The 17,584-nt window shown below is 34.1% G+C and overlaps 1 non-coding gene and 1 pseudogene across 1 annotated transcript; one reads left to right on the forward strand and one right to left on the reverse strand.

The window, feature by feature from the left end:
* The first annotated feature begins 463 nt into the window (after window positions 1–463).
* LOC146902575 (uncharacterized) lies at window positions 464–14,764 on the forward strand (annotated as a pseudogene).
* LOC146902576 (U5 spliceosomal RNA) lies at window positions 11,697–11,813 on the reverse strand. The gene has a single exon (XR_015024457.1). It is a non-coding gene; the product is annotated as a U5 spliceosomal RNA (small nuclear RNA).
* Window positions 14,765–17,584: the final 2,820 nt, after the last annotated feature.

Below are 17,584 nucleotides of genomic sequence, written 5' to 3' on the forward strand. Positions count from 1 at the left end.
TTCCATCCATATCCTTTATAATGTTGGGATTAATGAAATGTGAATTTATAAAAAGAATGATCTGTTGGTTGTTTAAAAGTAAAAAAAATGTTGAGCAGTGCTAGCCACAAACGCTTTCGCACTCGCTCGCGGAAACTCGCTCAAATGGTAAACCACCTCATCGCTCGGTTCTCAGTTACTGGCTATACAAGTTTGGTTATTTTAAACATTTTTTATTTATCTACTTTCAGCAAGGCTTTTCTTTTTTTCCTGGATCGCATTTATTTATTTTGAGCAAATCTTTTTTTCTTCTGGATCTTAGGATGTATCCCAAAAAAATCATCATTGACACCGACCCAACAATCCGTCTTCTCTATTATATTTTGTTATGTGTTCAAGTTAGAAACTTAAATTATTTTCATTCTAAAAAGTAAATTTATAAATTGATCTGCATCAGAGACACTAAGGATCTACAGGTGTGACCATGGGTGGAGGACATGGTTATAAGGATGAGTTAGAAGTGTTGGCTTCAGTGATTATCGTGGGGGTGTTCGACCCTTATGAAATTGGCTGCGATTTGGTCATGAAGGTAGAGGAAAAGTTTTCTTTTCATGTGATGCCTGATTTGAAGTGCTGGTGTTGTTAGATGAAGGTTTGAACAGTTGCATGTCATAGCTTCATGTCAGTTTAATGGAGAATGAAGTTCAAGGCTGTCTTACAATGGTAGGATGAAGAAGGCGCTGAAAAGTTGTTGTAGACGAAGAGTTTTTGACGATATCAAAGGTTAAAAGAAATAAAAATAAAATGCTAAAAATACTCTACGAGCATCTCCAATGGGGGGTCCTTACTTAACAAGGACCACTCCCCCGTTAAGGACCCTCCATTGGAGGAAGAAAAAATGAGTCTCCGTTAAGGAACGAGCAACTATATAAGAACCCTCTCTCCCCTGGGTAACTAACGGGTCTCACGTTTAAAAAAAGTAATAAAATGTGTACTACTTGGTCCCACTTGCATAAAGGAGTAATAAAATGTGTACTACTTGATCCCACTTGTAAAAAAGAGTAATAGATAAATTATTTTTGTTTAATGATATAAAGATAGTGAGACATATTTAAGTACTTTTCATTGGAGTTCTTATTAATGTATTACCATTGGAGTCATTGAGTCCTTAATAGGTACTTTTATTAAAAAATTATAAATAAGTGATGTATCACGTGGGGTCCATTTAAGGAGTTCTTGTTAGAAAACTACCATTGTGGATGCTCGGTTAACCGGTAACCAATTAGGAAAAGATAGTGACGTGTCCCAATACTCAAGCGTGTGTTTGTTAGCGACTGCCATTTCGCCTGTAGATAGCATTCCTCAAAAATGTTTTTGCTCTGAAAGTGAAGGTTCCGTAGCTCGAGCATCCACAATGGTAGTTTCCTAACAAAGACTCCTTAAATAGACCTCACGTGACACATCACTTATTTATAATTTTTTAATAAAAGTACCTATTAAGGACTCAATGACTCCAATGACAATACACTAATAATGACTCCAATGAAAAATATTCAAATATGTCTCAATATCTTTACATATTAAACAAAAATAGTTTATCTATTACTCATTTGTACAAGTGGGGCCAAGTAGTACATATTTTATTACTCCTTTATGCAAGTGGGACCAAGTAGTACACTTTTTATTACTTTTTTAAACGTGGGACCCGTTAGTTACCTAGGAGAGAGAGGGTCCTTATATACTTGCCCATTCCTTAATGGGGACTCATTTTTTCTTCCTCCAATGGAGGGTCCTTAACAGAGAATGGTCCTTGTTAAGTAAGAACCCTTTGGAGATGCTTAATGTTGGATTAATCCTACGGCATTTGACACGTTTCTGCTTCCTGCCCTGAAAAGAAAATTTGAAATCATGTCCTACTCGCATAGCACACAAGATAACTTTGATACTAACTTTGACATCATTAAATTTCTTCAACTGTTTTATCACTGACCAATCACAAATCTGGAGCATCAATCTAGATTCCAATTGAATTTCTTCTACTACTAAGGACTACCTGCGATTCAAGTTGCTTCAGTGACTTATACTCATACCCTCCGGTCACTATTATAAGCAAATTTTGACTTTTTAGGTTCATTCAATAAATGATGTATGTGGTCTATAATATAGACCACATACATCATTTATTGAATGAATCTAAAAATTAGAAATTTGCTTATAATAGTAACTAGAGGGAGTACAAATATACTCATTCCGTTCCAAAATAATTAATTTGGTTTAAGGTTTGTGCGGTTTTTAAAGAAATGATTAATTTGGTTGATTTTTAATGGTAAAATTAATATTATACCTTATTAATTGTACTTAGTGAAGTTGTTAAATTGGATAAAATTTAATAAATAAGGGTATACTACTAGTGACAATTATTTTGAGATGCAAAGAAAAAATGTTAAAGAGAGGACGGAGGAAGGAGTACTATATTTCCTCTTAACGAACAAAATTTTATCCTACTGCTTTCATACCCGTGTCCACCGACCGCATAAACCGCGTTCCAACGAACCCGTCAACCGCCGTAACCGAGCGTTCACATGGATGGAAACGGACTATATTCTACCAACCGCGGTTACCTTTCGTTTGGGGTTCTCGGACCGAATTCCGACCGAACCCGACCGTTGTCCACCGCTACTCACAAATGTAGAATAAAGTAAACAAAATGAAATACGAACTTAAATAGGGCTTTCAAAACATTTAACTTTTTTAATTCATTGCATAAATGATGTATTCGGTCTATATTCTAAATAAGATACATCAATTACTTAATGAATCTAAAAAATCAAATTTTTCTTATAACTAGGACCGGAGGGGTATACTATGATGATATATCCAATCAATGTTTAAAATAAATTTATTAAAAATAAAGTGATACAAAAATGTATGTTCTTATTCATGAATTTTATCCAACACTTTAATATATTTTTAATTTTTTTTTTGTAATATCTATGGATGAATCTTCGTTTATAAAACATCTTAAAAAATATTTAATATGAAAATTTATGATTTGTTTTTCAAATTAGGACTATGATTATAATATTTTTGCAAATTAGTTTTTGATTTTGAAATGTTTTAATAATTTATTATAATTTATGATAAAATAAGAACTTTTTTATTAGAATATACTTATCAAACACCTTTTATAACACACACATACACATATATAAGGAAATTGTTAACCGGTGCCCCAGGGGGCACTGGTAGAAAAAGTTTTAAAAGTTATATTTTTAAATTAAAACTTTCTTTTTTTGTCTTCCTTAACCAGTGTCCTAAATGCATCGGTTAACATGACCCATATTTTAAATAGAAAAGACCATTTTTTATCAAACAACTTTAACGTTATTTTTAAACCTCTTACTTTTACCTTTAAACTTAAAGTAGCTTCTTTTACCTTAGAAGCCAACATTATCTTTGTTTGTCAAAATCCATATTTACAACAATAAGAATTGATTGAATTGAGAGTAAAAAAGTAATGAAATGCTTAATTTTTTTTTAATGACAAATGTTTGTATGTTAATTGTTATTATGTTAGTAATTTTTTTAATGACAAATGTATGTATGTTAATTGTTATTATGTTAGTAATTTTCTTTGCCAGAATTCGAACTCTGAATCTTTAACCCCATAACTCCTTTAATCCCCTACCTCAACCAAGTGCGCTACCCATCTGCATTCTGCATAACTTGATTGAATTGGGAGTTACTCTATTCGTCCCATAATAAATGTGATTCTAGAAAAAAGTTATTTAACCGTATATATCATTTTGGGGGTTGAGTAGTTCAACTAGTTTGAGCTAAGGGTTAAAGAGTTAGAGGTGTGTGGTTCAAGTGGAAGGAGAAAAACTCACATAACAACAAATAACATACTTACATTTTGCCATTAAAAAAACGTATATGTCATTTTTCAATACTAATGACATATTAATTAACGTTGATTTTTCTATTATGTCTCTTCCTAGTTATTATTCTTTTTTTCTTTTCTATTTTTTTCATGTATGTATCTCATAATCTTAATTAAAGATAATTTTGTAAAGAGCAATGTTATATAGTGAAACTCTTTATCACGAAGAAGCGTGTTTGTAAAGAGCAATGTTATATAGTGAAACTTTTTATCACGAAGAAGCGTGTTTTTTAGTTTAAAAGGAAATGAGAACACTGCTTTTTATCACTTTAATTTCGGATTTGATGGAATAAAAGCAGGAAATGGTTTTAGTCGTGATTGCTTCATGCAAAGATTTATCGCGATATTTAGCATTATTGTTTTGTAAAATAGTGTAATTCATAGTTTTTCTTTCATATACAAAATTAATTACATTTCTTAATTTTGTACAATTTTAAAAATGTAGACAAAAAAACGTAGAAAAATATAGAAAAAAAGTTAAAAAAAACATAAACTTGACACGTGTGTGTGAACGAAACTAGATATGGTAACGTAAAATTGCTTATCAAAGGTATTTTCTGGAGACTGAAAATTTCTGAAACTCAATTATCGCACTTAATTTCTAAAAATTTGATTGCTTGGTCTCGTGGTTTTTTGTTTTGGTTATTGTGGTGTTGTGATAGGGTGCTCCGTATATATGCGGCATCTTTTAGTTTTTTACTTCTGCGAGTGTTTTTGCATCTTGCATTAACTCCACGAGAAAAAAATGGTTGCCATTTAAAAAAAATAAAAAATTATTGGACTTAATTCACGCAGGAGGATCTCATCATCCTCCCTCTCTATCACACTCTTTACTCTTCACTTGAGTAGGATTGGGATCTTCATCGCCACGTGTGACTACATCATTTCACGCGCTAAAGCACATGTTGATATACTCTTTTTTTTAATTTTTTTTATTTATTAGTTTCCTTGTATATCCCTTTCCTTTTCTCAATATATCGACAAGAGGCCAAGCAAAGGAGAACTATTTGGGTTTTTATTTTCTTGTAAAAAATATTGTGCTTTCTCTTTCTTCGCCTCCTCCGTCGTTCCTTCACCCACAGAGTTCAACCCTCGTTCATTCGTAATCATTAAACTTCTTCTTTCATAACGCAACAAGGTAACAACTTTCTCTTTATAATACACACAACAACTCTATGTGCATGTGTGCGCGCATGTAAGTATCCATATATTTATACATAAATATATGATATCTAATTTTTTGTATATAATTGTTTTCTTGACGTTTTCTTTATTTTCAGTCTACAACTTACAGATCGGTGTATAACCATCACGATCCGTTTTTGCAGCTTCATGCGGGTCTCCCCTGGGTTTTCTTATCCTTCTTCTGCTTCCATGGAGGTAACTAACTAACACTATTTTTTTGAAATTTATTTTATTTTCTCTCGTGCTTTGCTTGTCGTACACTAATATATCTTTTCATACAAAATAACTCGAATTTTTGTAAATCATTTTGTTGGAGTTCTTAGTGAAAAAATCTGTTGTTTGTGTTTTTTGGTGTTTTTCAGTCTCCTGTCTGTTATTTGTTTATCATATTATGTTTGTCTCGTGTTGTTTTTCTTTTCCTCATTATGTTTTCAGCTTTGACTTAATTGCTCTTAATTGCGTCGCTTTTTTGTGATTGTAATGTGTTTAGTGGGTTTTCACGTATTTGTATAAAGTTTTGAAGATTGTTAGACATCTAGCAATTGCTCACAAACAGCTATTATCGTTCGTTGAACAACAATTAACTATTGTACTATTGTTTGTTTCAAAACAGTAATTAAAAAATAGTTAATTGTTGTTCAACAATTTTTTACACCTATTTAAAAAGTTTCTGTAACAGTAATTAATTTTCGTTGAGGTTTAACCTACTTGGGTTGACCTTGTGGTATTGACTTGAGATCTTGGAGTGTGCCTCAAGATCTCAGATTCAATTCTCCCCAGTCTCAATTTGGATGAGCTAATTTAGTTTCTTCACGGAAAAAAAAATCCGTTGAGGATTTTTTGAGTAATTTGATGTGTGTCAGCAATTGATAGGTGTCTATAGAACAATTTTTTAAAGTTTTCATCTTTGGATTATGGGTCTCTCTTGTTTCATGAAAATGGATTTGATTAGTATATTCATTTCTTCTTCTTATGATTTTTGTTGTTGTTGATGTTGTTAATTATGAAGTATGAGTTTTTCTTATGTATAATTGTTTTTTTTAAATGTTATTGTTTTTTTTGTTAAGCAGTTTAGTGACTAGACTTACACACTATAAGTGTGGAGAATTCGGCGTTCGAACCCCGATCCCTTTAAATGTCTATGGAGCTACCAATTGAATTGCATTTACAGGACTAATTGTTATTGTTTAATTTGCGGTATTTGTAGAGTATGTTTTATTTGTTTAATGTTTTAAGTGATATTAAATAATATTAATATTCACCGTTGCTCCAAGTGGTTGCACTCAACTAGTTAATGAACTTTCATTAAAGGTTGAATCCATTCAGGAGAATCTAAAGTTAAGCCATAGTTGAAAAAATTCTTAGTCAAACTTTACTTATCATCAAGTCGCACAAGTTACCGAGCATATCCTTTGAGAACTAGAGCCTAATTTATTTATTTTTTTTTAAAAATATAGAAATTTTAATTTTTTTTATTTCAACAACAACCAAGTCTTATTTCACTAAGTGGAGTCAGTTACATGAGTCAAACATCGTCATAAAATTCTATCATATATCGTATCCAAGGTTTTAAATAACGGTCTCAGTCAAGTCTGTGGTTGCGTTAAGATGTCGCAATTTCGATTGTTACGGATATTGCATTGCACATTGTGGTTGTCGCGGTGTGAATTAATCACAACATTGCACAAGTCTTATAAAAATTAATAATACTATCTTATATAGTATAATAGCTTAATTTCTCATTATTTCTTCTTAATTTCATAGTGTAATTATTTTCATAATTTTGTAATGAATTTGTTTCTTCTACAAATCAAATTAGCCACTAATAAATTCATGTTTCAATGTTTTAAGAAGAGACAAGAGCAAACTCAATTTGCCTTAACACCAACTATAGTATATGCTCTCTTTAAATATATTTAAATTTTTGGACAGGTGAATGCAGCTGAACCAGATAAACAATCACTTCCGTGGTCCATTAAATATGGTGTTTTCGATGATCCGGAAACATCTGTTGAGGTGGGTGAGATTTACCAGGCCAAACTTCCAATTTTAATTTCAAAGTCTGAGTATTTTTTGTTGCAAAATAACACCGAGGCAGAAAGTATACACCACAACTTTCAAATAGGATTACCTATCCCAATAACTTGGATAAAGAGTTATGATATTCGGGAAGAAACAAAGATTGGGATGCATGAGGAGCATGGACGTAAAGGACAGATTCTTGTTCCTGGTTCTCGAAGTGACAACTGGACTGAAATCGAAGAGGCCGGTTTAGTCCTTGGTTTATATATATTTGGGAAGAACTTCGTTGAAGTGAAAAAAATTATTGGCAATAAGAAGACGGAGGATATATTGTCATTTTATTATGGAAAATTTCATAAGTCTGACAAATATCAGAGATGGTATGGATGTAGGGTAAAGAAAAGTAAGAAATGCAACTTGCATAAAATTTTCGATGAATCAAGGCAAGAGGAGCTTTTGTTTCGTCTGATACCGAATGTACTGGAGGAAGTTCAAAATGAATTACTTGAGGTAATGACATAAACAATTTCAAAGCTTTTCATTTTAATATCATTGCTACTCCACTGTTATGGATTGGATCTATACTTATTGATTTGTCTTCCATACTTATTATTTGCTATGTTCAATTGATTGGTAGGTGTCAAAGATATTTGCAGCCAGGAAAATTAGTCCAGAAGATTATTTTTTGACTCTGAAAAATTTAATTGGGCTCAATGCCCTTGCTGAGGGATTAGGAATCGGTAAAGGGAAAAAAGATCTTATTACATGCCTCCATGTTGATTCTGTAAAATCCACTGAAGCTGTTCTGGCCGGTCCTTCAAAAATACCGGAGGGAAAAGCGCGTGCAATGCTTGAACCTTCAGAAATAATAAGCTTTCTGACAGGAAACTTCAGATTAACTAAAGCTCGAACTGATGATCTCTTTTGGGAAGCCGTTTGGCCTCGTCTACGTGCAAGAGGTTGGCACTCGGAGGAACCTCGATGTTATAATTATGTTCCTTCTAAGAATTCTCTGGTCTTCCTTGTCCCTCGAGTTAAACAGTTTTCAAGGAATTTACTGAAGAGGGTACAATATTTCGATTCTATATCTGATATCCTCGCTAAAGTTGCGTGCAATCCTGAGCTCATTGATCTAGAGGAAAATGCAACAGTGATTCCACCTCAGGAGAAAGTGCCGGAAGCTTTTGCATTTGGATATCTAGATAAAAAGAAGCGCAACAGAAGTCAGGGGAAATGTTCAATATCAAAACCTTCGCGACGCGTGTGTCGTAAAGTGGAAGGTTCTTGTAGTGGTGGTGTTGCAGGTTCTGAAAATGAGGAAGGAGCAAAGGTTGTCTCCAACGGTAATGGCAGTGCAGTGCTAGCAGTAACGGAGGCTTCAAACAATGATGTCTTACAATGAGAGATTGAATATGACTGGCAGTATCTACTTAGCAGCATATGTTCTTGTAAGGACACATATTAAAAGACCTTTATGCTTTTTTTTTTTTTTTTTTGTTACAAGACCTTTATGCTTTTGTTGAATGTGTGTTTGTTCATGCAAGGACCTTTGCTATTTTATGAGCTAGAAACTAGAAAGAATATTTATGTTTTTGTTGAATGTGATGATTTTTTTTTTTTTGTTAGAAAGGAAATGAATGGATGTTATTATGTATAAATATTCTTATGTTTCGGTGAAAAAAAGAAAACAAATGTGATGGACATTTTGTTGTTAAATTTTAATTAATTATTTAACCAAATTTTTTATTAAAAAAAGGGTTAAATATGTTTTTGGCCCTATAAATATACCAATTTTTTGTTTTAGTCCTTCTAAAATTTTCCTTCAACTTTTAGTCACTATAAAATTTTCAATCACTACTTTTCGTCCCTTTTTTCAAGTTAATTTTTGTATGCTTTGAATGAAATTTTGCAGAAATATGTAGAATATTGTAAAACTCTCTCCCAAAAAAAAAATTAGAATTTTTTATTAAAACATAAATTAAATATGAATTTTTAACCTCCAAAAATATAAAAATTCATATTTAATTCATGTTTTGTTAAAAAATTCTAATTTTTTTTGGAGAGATTCTTATAATAATATAAATTTTTCTACAAATTTTATTCAAAAATATAAATTCTACATGAGTTTACTTTAAAAGATGAACCAAAAGTGAAGATGAAAAACTTATAGGATCTAAAAGTTGAAGAAATTTTTTAGAGAGACTAAAAAAAAAAAGTTAACATATTTATATTTATAGGAACCAAAACCATATTTAACCCTAAAAAAAGACGTACATGCCCATGAATACTTAAAAATACCGTGTCGATATTTTAGGAGTACATTAAATATGATATTTATAGCTGCTTCATATCTGCTTTAATACAGCAACTAACTCTTAACTAACAAGTAATTAAATTTTACAACTCTAATACAGCAACTAACTCTTAACTAACTCTAAAAACGAAATGACAAAATAACATTGACAAAGAGAAGTATAAAATGTTTAAAAACATTGGTATGTTTGTTTCAAGTTTACCAAATTTATTTTTTAGGAATAATATTCCTTGAAATATAAAGATGAAAATTTTATTCCAAGTTATTTGGATAAAAGATGTTTGGTTAACGTTTTAATATTCATAGGAACCATATAAATAGATATTATAATAGGTAGTTATACATGAATTTATTTCTGTCTCCATGAAAACTTTATTCCCACAATTTTCTTTGGGAAATTTTTTCTATTCCAGGAACAATTAATACTTGGGAACAAAATTTAGTAAATTTATAACAAACATATGCATGTAGTATATTTCTATCATTTAATTCCCAGAAATCTACAAATATATCATCTCAATGATTAAAATTAGGAATATTTATAAATAAATTTTATCACAGTGTAACTTGTTATGTAGGGCTTCTGAAACTTCTGTTTAATAGGAGTAACAAAGTTGGCTAATATGTTTAACGGTAGGTTTATTTATGCAATGGATGATAATGTGGTTTGGTTCGGCGAACTCCTAAATGATGATCAAAATAAAAGCAAGGGTGTTCAATTCAAATTCAATACAATTAAAGCACTGCAGTTATAGTTTAAATAATTGATAAGCATTTACTTGGAAAAGAATCAAACTATCAACTTACATACAACCAGAAGAAAAGATCATTGGTGTTTCAGTAAAAAAATAATAATAAGTATTTTGATTTCATAATCCGAACATCCCTTACACATCCTACTTTGAAGCATGTAGGGCGTTCATATTATAAAATTCAAAAGTTTTTGTATTTCGGATTTTAAAATCCTAAGTGGTGGAAGGAAAAAAAATCACAAAATGAGGGGGGAAAATCTCATTTTAGATTATAAAATCCAAAAATCGAAGGGCATCTTTGAAATTTTTAAGAACGTGCGAGAAGTCAGGAGGATGGGAAAGAAAATTCTTGTCAGATTGTTGGAATCGAGTCGAGTTTTCTAACGGAAAAGACACATGCATATATATATATATATAATCAATTGAAAAATTTTGTTTCATTTTATTCATTATCTCTTAAATTATTCAAGGGTCATGGCATCATGCTAACACGTGTCCAGGGCACATGTTAAAATTCCACAAATAACAAATATTTATTAAGATAATTTAATAAATATCATTCCAAACATTATACCATCAGTAGTGCCTATCATTACTTGACATCGACAACCAATAACAATACATCTGATTATTCTCATATTTTATGGCTTAAAGCGGTATCTTTTAAGGTTAGTCCTTTCGATTGGCGTCTGCTTCTCAACTGTATCCCAACTAAAGCTAATCTATTTAGACGTGGGGGGAAGGTGTGTGGGAGATTGTGACATGAATGAAGATGCGGATCATATATTTGTCAGATGCGATTTTTTTGGTATAATTTGGTCCTTGGTTTCAATTCGGTCACGGTGACAATACAAAACATCTTAAGCATTTTTGCTATTCATGTGGCTTTTCTAGGCAGACAAGTTCAAGATTGAAGATTACTTAGCTCTCTTGTGTGTGGGTTATCTGAAAAGAAAGAAATAGATGCACTTTTTAGTACGCGGAGGAGAATATTCGTGGTTGAAAGGATATACACTACTTTAATTTTTTATTATCATTACTGGTTTAACCCTCTTCGGTATGAAATCTATCTCTCTCCTATTTGTGCTAATTTATTCCTAAAAAACTTAATAAATTGCACCGAGTCTTTTATGAAATTGCTTGTGTTGGAAAAATTTGATCAGTTTGATTAATATAATACCATTTTAACCTTTGAGAAAAATAATTTTTAAGTTTTTTAGGAATAAATTAGCACAATTTTCAAAACATATCAATATTTGAAACAAATAAAATTTGAATAAATAACTTAAAACAAAAAATATTAATAGAATCATTTTATTCTTTACAAATTCAAAAAAATATATTTCACTTATATGATCCACAGGTATATCGTTCTTACCAGTATAAAACGGCTATAGTCTTTTTTTAAAAATAATATTTAATTTTTTGTTCTGCAAGACGGCAACGCGTTTCCATCAGCATCAAACGATAAAATTAAAAGAAAAATTTGAACTATATTGCAGGGCTCTCTTTTCGAGAACCCTTCCAAAAATAAGCGTATACCGCTTAAAGTGACACGCACACGGTATTCTTTAGTAAAAGGCGAAAGAATAGTTCGCTTTGTGCTTATCACACGGTTCCGTGATTTCAAATCAGAGAAGCTCTTTCTTTTTATAACACAAGAAGCTTACGTTCCCTGCTACACTAGCCGATGTGGGACTTGCTCGCTTGACACGCTAAACCTTTCTCTTTTTCACCTTTGTTTTGTAACTCCAAAATCAAAAGCTGTTCTCTCTCATTCACTAATCCATCCATTGTGATAACCTGTATCTATTCTTGCTAGTTTGTTTCTGTTATCACTTCATTACAAACACTTTATCAGGTTGAAAATCTTAAATCTGAACAATATAGTTTAGGTGATGTTCATAAAAAAGAGAAGAGCAAACTGAGTTTGCAAATATATTTAAATATTCGGACAGGTGAATGCAGTTCAAGTTAATTATAACCTAGTGAATGGTATTGATGAGCAACCAGATGAACAATCACTTCTTCCAGAGTGGTCCATTGCTTAAGGTGTTATTGGTGATCCAGAAATATCTGTACCAGGTTGAACTTCCTACTTTAATTTCAAAATCTGAGTATTGTTGGTTTCAAAGGAACACTAATGAAGCAGAAACTATACTCCATAACTTTCAAATAATTTGGATAAAGCATGGAGCAGAGAACAACAATGACGGTCCACCAAAACACGAATCAAGTCAACTGGAGTCATCAATAAAATTGAATCTCAAAAACGAGAACGCATAAGAGCATCTCCAATGCTAGAACCATATTTGTGTTCTTGAAGCATTTTGGTGGGGTCCAAAGGTGCCACATGTGTATTAAGAACATCCTTTCATTTTTACTCCAATGCAAAGAACAATATTTGTGTTCTTAACTTACATTATAGGGTCCCACAATTGGCCCCACATATTTTTATTTATTTCAATACTTATTATTTTTCAAAAACTTAAACCCATTTCCCTTTCTCTTTCCCCAGCGTGTCCCCACTCCCCACCCTTCTTTTCCTTTTCTTTTCCTCTTTTCTCTCTCTTTGCTTTCTTTTCTCTGACGCAGAACCTGCAAGAACTAGTTCCCCCACAAGAACCGTTCTCCAAGCTGTCATCCACGTCACCCTCCTCCAATGCATAGAACAAAATTGTTGTGTTCTTGTGCTTAGAGAACAGTGTGTAGAACAAGCACTAAAGTTGCTCTAAGAGACTCAAAATGACTTGGACCATGAGAAGTTGAATGAATCCTAAACTTGAGGCTATTGGCAGTAGACATAAAGGGAAGATTCTTGTTCATGGTTCTCGAACTGATACCTGGACTGGAATCGAAGAGGCCAATTTAGTCCTTGGCTTTTACACATTTGGGAAGAACTTCGTTCAAGTGAAAAGGTTTATAGGCAATAAGAAAATGAAGGATATATTGTCATTCTATTATGGGAAACTTTATAGGCAATAAGAAATTTTATTATGTAAAATCTACCAAGCCGATCCGGTTCGCCCAGAAATACCGGAGGGAAAAGCGTATGCAATGCTTGCGCCTTCATCTGATAACATAACTGATCTAGGTCCTATTATAAAATATGAAAACGGGAGCGTAGTTGCATGTAGCCTGAAATAAAAACGGCAACACCGCTAATTTCTTCGTGGCTCCGAGAGTAAAACAAGAGGAGGTCAGTTTCTGTCGCGATCCAGACAACTCTGTGAGATTGTAACTGCTCATTATGTGGCTCCCAGAGTAAATCATAACCGTCCTTACAACCCAAAATCTAGTAACAGTGTTGATGTTGATGAACTATGATTACCTTAAATTACCTTTCTCACCAGAAGTTGATGTTGATGAACCTTTTGTGGATGAAGTGTCTGAGATACAGAAAACTGATACAATCAAGGAATCAGGTGAGGTCAGTGTAAATGTCGAACCGGTTGATCACTCGCACCAGCAGCCTGACATACAAGCCCGGAGGAGAGCACAAGAAACCGACCACCGACAAAAGTGCTGGAAGCTTTTGCCTTTGGATATCTAGACAAAAAATGAGAAGCGCGGCAGAAGTCGGGACAATTCAATATCAAAACGTTCGCGACGCGTGTGTGGCAAAGTGGAAGGTTCTAGTAGTGGTGGTGTTGCAGGTTCTGAAAATGAGGAAAGAGCAAATGTTGTCTGCAACAGCAATGGTAGCGCTAGCGGCAGTAACCGTGATGTACAGGCTTCAAACAATGATTTCTTATAATGAGAGATTGAATTTGACTCTGTCTCAATACTTGGAGATAGCAGTATATGATCTTTCTGTTGAAAAGTGACTCAAAAATGTGCATTCTATCTGTCAAAATCGGTGGCCGATTTGTACCATACGGAGGCCGATTTTGACTTGTTTTTTGGAGACTTTTGTTTCTGGAAAAATCGGTGGCCGATTTTGCAAGCTCGGTGGCCGATTTCGCGCAGGAGGAGAAAAATAAAACAGCTTGTGGGCCTGTTTTGTTCCATTTTTTGAGGGATGCTTTCCACTATAAATATAAGCCTTGTATCAGATGATTATGTGTGTAGAAAAACAGGGTTTAGAAGCTAACATACAAACTAGGGTTTATAGAGAATTTCTCTTGGCAACAAACGCTAGGGTTGGGATTGTTTTGATTCACCTTGAACAAAGCACTATTAGGATTGAGTCTCTTGGTCACGGAAAGAGGCTGGGACTGAGGGTAGAGTTAGGTTTGAAGACTAATTCTTGTAACCTTCAATATCTCTTTGTAAAGAAACTCATATCATTATAGTGGAACGGAGAGCTGCTCTCTCTCCCCCAGAGTATGTCATCATTAGACCGAACTGGGTAAACAGATTCTTGTGTTCTCCTTCTTCCTTTATCTCTTGATGTTTATTTTTGTTTGAATTATTTTGTCACCCGCTTGATTGATTGCTTGGTATTAATTTGCTTCACGCATCAAGTTTTTATTGGTGTGGTTTTCACAACGAATTCACAACAATTGGCGCCTACCGTGGGGCAAAGGTCAAATCAATAACCAGGTATCATGGGTTCGAAGTGGGATATTGAAAAGTTTACCGGTAGTAATGACTTCGGGTTGTGGAAGGTAAAGATGAGGGCAATTCTAATTCAACAAAAATGTGTTGAAGCATTGAATGGAGAAGCACAAATGCCTGCGTATCTAACACCTGTTGAGAAGACGGAGATGAATGATAAAGCGGTCCGCGCTATCATTCTGTGTCTTGGGGATAAGGTGTTGAGAGAGGTAGCAAGGGAGACTACTGATGTGTCTATTTGGAATAAACTTGATTCATTGTACATGACCAAGTCCTTGGCACATAGACAATGTCTGAAACAACAACTCTACTTTTACCGAATGGTGGAGTCAAAACCTATAATGGAGCAACTGACGGAGTTCAATAAGATTATTGATGTTTTGGCGAACATAGATGTAAATCTGGATTACGAGGATAAAGCCTTACACCTACTGTGTGCTTTACCTAAGTCCTTTGAGAATTTCAAGGATACAATGCTTTATGGCAAAGAAGGCACTATCACTTTGGAGGAAGTTCAAGCAGCTTTGAGAACCAAAGAGTTAACCAAGTTCAAAGAGTTGAAGGTTGATGATAGTGGAGAAAGCTTGAATGTCTCAAGGGGGAGAAGTCAAAACAGAGGAAATGGGAAAGGCAAGAATTCCAGGTCAAAGTCTAGGTCAAAGGGTGGTGATAATAAAACAAAGTACAAATGTTTTATTTGTCACAACTATGGTCACTTCAAGAAAGATTGTCCGGAGAGAAAGGGCAATGGAAGTGGTAATCCATCCGTTCAGATTGCAAGTGAAGAGGAAGGTTATGAGAGTGCTGGAGCACTAACTGTGACAAGTTGGGAATCTGAAAAGGGCTGGGTCTTGGACTCTAGGTGCTCTCATCACATCTGTCCGAGAAAGGAGTACTTTGAAACATTGGAGCTGAAAGAAGGTGGAGTTGTTCGCCTTGGTAATAATAAGGCTTGCAAAATTCAAGGTATGGGTACTATCCGTCTCAAAATGTTTGATGATCGTGATTTCCTTTTGAAAGATGTGAGGTATATTCCTGAACTTAAGAGAAATTTAATATCTATAAGCATGTTTGATGGTCTAGGATATTGTACTAGAATTGAACGTGGTATGATGAGAATTTCTCATGGTGCATTAGTTATTGCTAAAGGGTCTAAAATACATGGTTTATATATTTTAGAAGGTTCCACTGTTATAGGTCATGCATCGGTTGCTAGTGTAGACACTCTGGACATAACTAAACTGTGGCATTTGAGGTTAGGTCATGTCAGTGAGAGGGGTTTAGTTGAGCTAGCTAAACAAGGTTTGCTAGGGAATGAAAAATTGAACAAACTAGATTTCTGTGATAATTGCACATTAGGCAAACAACACAAGGTGAAGTTTGGGGTGGGTGTGCATAAATCTAGCAGGCCTTTTGAGTATGTTCATTCGGATCTTTGGGGTCCAGCATCAGTTAAAACTCATGGGGGAGGTTCATATTTCATGTCTATTATTGATGATTATTCTAGAAGGGTATGGGTTTACATTCTGAAAAATAAAAGTGACGCTTTTGAAAAATTTAAAGAATGGCATACACTTGTAGAAAATCAGATTGGAACTAAACTGAAAGTGTTGAGAAATGACAATGGCCTGGAGTTTGTTTCAGAGCAGTTTAATGAGTTTTGCAGGAAACGAGGTATAAAGAGGCATAGAACCGTGGCATACACACCTCAACAGAATGGTCTTGCTGAAAGAATGAACAGGACCTTGTTGGAGCGTGTGAGGTGTATGCTGTTGGGAGCTGGATTGTCCAAGAGTTTCTGGGGAGAAGCTGTTAGTACTGCAGCATATTTAATTAACAGATGTCCATCAACAGGGATAGATCTCAAGACACCTATGGAGGTTTGGAGTGGGAGACCGGCAGACTACTCTAATTTGAAAGTTTTTGGAGCTTTAGCATTTGCTCATGTCAGACAGGACAAACTTGATGCTAGAGCTGTGAAGTGTATTTTCATGGGTTATCCAGAAGGTGTGAAAGGTTACAAACTGTGGAAGATGGAACCTGGAGGATCAAAATTTATTATAAGCAGGGATGTTACTTTTGATGAGACCCGCATGGGGATGAAGTGCAAAGACCTGGATACAAGCTCAGAAACGGGGATAGAGAAAATTCAATTTGAGGTGGAGCCTACCACTGATGAAAGGGAAGGGGAGGATCAGACTCCAGTACCTGATGAGAGTGAAGGCCAAGAAACAATTAATCCTGACTATCAGCTAGCAAGAGATAGGACAAGGAGACAAATTAATCCACCTGAAAGATACGGTTATGCTGATCTTATTTGTTATGCTTTGAGTGCAGCTGAAGAATTGCAAGACTCGGAACTAAAGAACTTCAGGGAAGCATTAGAAAGCAACGAAAGCAAGGATTGGTTGAAGGCAATGAATGAGGAAATGCTTTCATTGGAAAAGAACCAGACTTGGAAACTTGTTTCATTACCTAAGAATCAAATGGTAGTGGGAAGCAAGTGGGTGTTTAAGAAGAAAGAAGGTATACCAGGGGTCGAAGCACCAAGGTATAAGGCAAGACTTGTAGCAAAGGGTTTTACTCAGGTGGAAGGGATTGATTACAATGAAATCTTTTCACCGGTGGTAAAACATTGTTCTATAAGGGTACTTATGGCGAATGTTAACATGTATGATTTTGAGTTAGAACAAATGGATGTGAAGACCGCATTTCTACATGGAGAGTTGGAAGAAACTATCTATATGCAACAACCAGAAGGTTTCGTGGAAGATAATACAAAAGTGTGTTTGTTGAAGAAATCTCTGTATGGGTTGAAGCAAAGTCCAA

This window comes from Medicago sativa, chromosome 8, assembly GCF_051527215.1.
Source record: "Medicago sativa cultivar Bolivia chromosome 8, Bolivia_mono, whole genome shotgun sequence".
NCBI classification, from domain to species: Eukaryota; Viridiplantae; Streptophyta; class Magnoliopsida; order Fabales; family Fabaceae; genus Medicago; species Medicago sativa.